The following is a 4,742-nucleotide window of genomic DNA, read 5'->3' as shown; positions in this document are numbered from 1 at the left end:
AGTGTGCTGTGGCATTGTGCTTACAATTGCAGTCGTGTCAAAATCTATGGTATAGCACATGGTATTGTCATTAGCCAACACAGCTGTTTGTAATTTGATGATTTAGACAAATGTAAACAATGTGTGATACTACTCAAGAAGTCTGGTTTGAGTGCCGGGATTATAGGAACTTGTGCAACGTCTCTCAACCATTCACAATGTGCAGAATTACCTAACTGTTTTAAAATACATTTTTACATGTACTTTTTTGTCCAAAGGGCGTTTTGACTTGCATCAGCCACTATGTATGTCAAACGTGCCAGCATCAGTGGATCCCTGACTTGAAGGACCTCCTTAGGAGTGGATATGGGCCTGCCTCTGTCACCAGTTCCACACTTTATACACTGGACCTCCTGAGCTCCTTTCAGGAACTCAAGGTCACCTCTCCGGGATTCTCCAGACAAGCCTTTGTGACAGAGTGAAATGTATATGTCTATAATTATATTTGAATCGGTTTATAAATGTTTGAAAATGCAGACAAGTTATCTAAATGATTGTGGTTAATCTGTGATCGATTGGTTTGGCACAATACTTCACAAAGCTGCTGGAGTATCGCACTACGATTGGAGGAAGAGTAAGTGTAATTGTTATTACCATATTATAAAATGTCTTTCCATTATCAGTAGGGGTGGAATGGTTCGCGGAAAAAAATCGAACCGTACAGTTCTCCACACACGGTTCGGCACGTAGGACCACGGTTCAACTTAAATCTGACAATGCATCTGTATGGGTTGCTATAAATAACACGTAAAACAAACAGGGTTCGGCTAATACATGTTTCTGTTGATGGATGCGCATTCTGGCTTCCCAATACATTACAACAAGTTACTATGGTTACTTACATACCCTGAAAGTAACCTCGGATTTTGGAACCGAAAACTGATGTTATCCGCTCGCTTATCCTCAAACATACCCGGATATGTCACATAACCTGCTTTTTGGAATACCCCCCTGAACAGCACACGTAGATATATGTGTTTAAACTAAACTCATGTAAGCTTTCCCAGTTTAAACATTTAAGAGCCAAAGGACGCGAGCTCGCACACGCAGTGAGAAGATTTGTGCGTGCACTCATCCAAAGCACGCAAACCCGTGCCTCGGAACGCGTGCAAATATTGAGCTTTCTCTGAAGTATTGTGTTTAAATGGACAAATTCACACAAAACTTATGTCAAAATGCCCATCTTGGTAAGTATCCTATAGCAGACATAGCCGGCTGAATGCACTGTATCAATCAGTGCACTAGATCAGTGCATTCTCTTAAAGTGACAGCGCTTTCTTAATACTAATTACAGCAATAAAGAAATCACTCACTGCTCTTGATTGAATAGCTTTTGTAACTTTAATAAAGATTCATCTTTAATTTATACAGTCAAATATGCAATGCTGTTTTACATTTACATTTACATTTCATTACTTTATTCAATTTCTGTTTCTGAAACTAATGTTAGACCTATCTAAAAAAAAAAACTGAAAATCACTGTTTATTTTATTTGTATCTTTACTCTATTCTATTTATTTGTGCTGTTGCTTGTAGTTATTTTCTTTATTTTTATTTGACAGTATATTTTTTGCCTAAACATAGCACCGTGACTCTAAAACCGTGATCCGAACCGTAAATAAGTTGAACTGTTCCACCCCTAATTATCAGACATTGTTACATATACTATTTCATTCTATATATATTCCAGTCTGAACAAATCAACGGCGATACACTACAGCACAGCTTCTTAGAGTTTTCATATGCTTCATTTGAGGAAGACCAGCTCTGCTATGGTGCTCCTTTCACCTGCCCAGCCTGCACGCTGGAAATGTTGGCTGTTTCAGCCGATGGAAACAGAAAGCTATATCGCTTTCGCAGAGACACAAGCTGGTCTTTTGTTTCAGTCTTTTTATTGATTTACTTTATTTATTTAATGGATGTATTTCCTATTTTTCTTTCTTCCTCAGCTCTGATGATCATGCCTTTTTTGAGGGGTTCTTTGTGGCTGAAGACGTTGCGGTATCTAGATTTGTGGAAACCATACTTAAAGCAGTGAGAAATGCAAGTTTCAATCATAACTTGACTGAAAAGTTGTCACAAACAGAACCATATATGTCCGACCTTTATTTCCTCCCCACTTCCACTACTTCTACCAAACAACTACTCTAAAATCAAACTGAGAGAATAAATGCCATATATTGTATGACAGCATTGCGGGCTTTACCTTAGTTTGAGGCAGCGGAATCAAACCCTTTACCGTCAGAATGGTATAACTACAGAATATAATAGGTTGATATATTCAAGCCACTGTATGCATCCTACTAATACATGTTAAGGCCAATTCACACCACACCGACAAACGCCAACAGACACGTTGGCTGCTGGATTTAGAATTTTATGAAAAATAACTGTCATGCTCACACTGCCCCAACAGACACCAACAGACTTCAAGTCAGGGAGAGCTAACTAGGGGGAAAATGGATGATCTTGTAACAACAATCAAAATGATACTGTTATTAATGTCTTTGGTAATATTGTAAGGCAGTTTTATTATAATAATAATATATTGTCAAATAAATTTCCGTTGTGAAATTTCTCAAGCGCTGTAGTGATATCTGATCGCATTCCCCCTCGCATTGCGGTTGGTATACTCAGCCACACCCACCGCTTAAAGCTCTGGCCTCTCCTCCCAGATCCAAAAACTGTTCCTCTTTCTGGTTTGTCCAGAAACCTGCCATTTTTAAAGTTATTTTCCGAAGCGCGCCCAGCACCTACTTGCAGTCTTGCCTCATTGTCATGGCAACGGTTCGTGGCGAGGTCAGATTACGTCAGAGTTTGTTGTCGTTTGTTGGAAAATCATATCACACTGCTCAGACATTCCACGACCCAACAAACGCCGAATAAACATGTTCAGTCGGGTTAAAACCAACTCCGACCAACGCCAACAAACGGCGACAGGGTAACAGACTGATCCAACAAACTCCGACAGACTAGTCTGTTGGCGTTTGTCGGCGTTTGTCGGTGCGGTGTGAATTGGCCTTTACATGTACAAGGTTGTAAATTGCAACCAACTCCCCTCACCTCTCCCTTCCCAAGCTGTAGTAGAACTACTGTGGCAGACGAGAAAAAGTGATTGATCCTATCTCGAGCCAGTGTTTGTTTGTCCATTGTGGTCTACCGTAGGAACATGGTGGCCTCTGTGAAAGGGGAGCGTATTTAGATAAAAAATTAAATTAATTAAAGCACAGCAATTCTTATTTTCAGGAATGTGTGTATCCCCTAAATATTACACACTGGACCTTTGGTTTATCTGTTTGTAAATCTAAATTAAAAATTTCACATACTTCAATTACTGCAGCTTTGCTTTAATTTTTTTTTGGGTGCAATATATCTTTCCTTATTGAACAGTGCTGTTACAAACATCTACACCTGTACCTCCTGTCTTTCTAGACAGCAGCAAGCTTTGCCACCGCCTTCGAAGGAAGCTGGCAGAAGATAAAAAGCTCCTTCAAGAGATAGAGAAATACAATGGTATTGTACTAGACTCTGCCACTAACATTGATGTAGCTGTGGTGGAGCATGACCTGACTGGAGAGAGCAATGTGTCTCAAATATGGCCGTGGGAGGTTCATGGCAGTGGTATGTCAGTTTTCAGATGCTTCACAAGAATTTATTTACAGTTCTGCTATATAGAGCACACTGAACTAAGACATGCATGTTACATTGAGAGTGGTAATGTTCATTTAGTTAATGGGCACATTTCCAGTTTTCTTATGTATCAATTTGTTTTAAAAAAGTACATGTTTGTAGTTACAAAACATTTAAATGCTATTATGCTCATGTATAGATTGTCTCATGTATTCATATAACTATTGTAGATTCTTAGCAAACATTTCAATCAAGAAACAACTGCATGACCAAGTGATGTTGACAATGCGACTGCAAGAGGAAAAAAGCATTTTGGTGTTGGAGATGGCACAACACTGCACATGGTTGCAGAGCCTGGCAGTGGTTCTGAAGAACAAGATAGCTGAGGAGGGTAAGTTGAATAAAAACCCTGTCCATTTAAAGTATGAATTAAAAAAAAACATATCAGTCTCAGTCACAGAACTTGGATGGAGTAGAACAGTTATTACTCTATTTGCCATGGTCATTTGGCTTGCACATAATAAAACGTCTCTAGGTTACGTATGTAACCATGGTTCCCAGAGGGAACGAGACGCTGCTGCGGATGCTCTGGAGTCGCAGTGGAGCCAGAGCAGCATCCACAAACTTCGTGAAAGTGCAGGGTGAGAGTGACAGGCCAAAGGGAAGAACTCTATATTGGTATGCTTCGCCCCCGAAAGCAAACCTCAGGAACTTCCAGTGTTGAGGGAGGATGGAAACATGGAAATACGCATCTCTGAGATCTATCGTAACAAACCAGTTCTCGGACTGGATCTGAGATACTATCTGCTTGATAGTGAGCATCTTGAACCGAAGCCGTTTGATAGCACGGTTCAGAAGACGGAGATATAAGATCAGACGCAACCCCCCCATCCTTCTTTGGAACGATGAAATAATCGCTGTAGAACCCGGACACTCTCTTGAGAGGAGGAACACGTTCTATGGCCCCCTTCCTCAAGAGAGTATCTACTTCTTGTTCCATTACCAGAGCCTGCTCAGGCCCACTAGTGTGGGGATGACCCCGTTGAAACGAGGCGGACGAGAACCGAACTGGA

The 4,742-nt window shown here is 40.5% G+C and overlaps 1 long non-coding RNA gene across 1 annotated transcript in view; it reads left to right on the top strand.

Annotated features, from left to right (window-relative positions):
* Positions 1-1,904, top strand: part of LOC107549512 (uncharacterized) — a 3,142-nt gene extending 1,238 nt beyond the window's left edge. The window contains exon 4 of the long non-coding RNA XR_001604567.1: positions 1,730-1,904. This is a non-coding gene — a long non-coding RNA (uncharacterized lncRNA). The remainder of the gene's footprint in view (positions 1-1,729) is intronic.
* The last annotated feature ends 2,838 nt before the right edge of the window (positions 1,905-4,742 follow it).

The sequence above is a fragment of the Sinocyclocheilus grahami genome, unplaced genomic scaffold (genome assembly GCF_001515645.1).
Source record: "Sinocyclocheilus grahami isolate Dianchi unplaced genomic scaffold, SAMN03320097.WGS_v1.1 scaffold374.1, whole genome shotgun sequence".
Taxonomy (NCBI): domain Eukaryota; kingdom Metazoa; phylum Chordata; class Actinopteri; order Cypriniformes; family Cyprinidae; genus Sinocyclocheilus; species Sinocyclocheilus grahami.
This window is presented reverse-complemented; position numbering and strand designations above follow the sequence as displayed.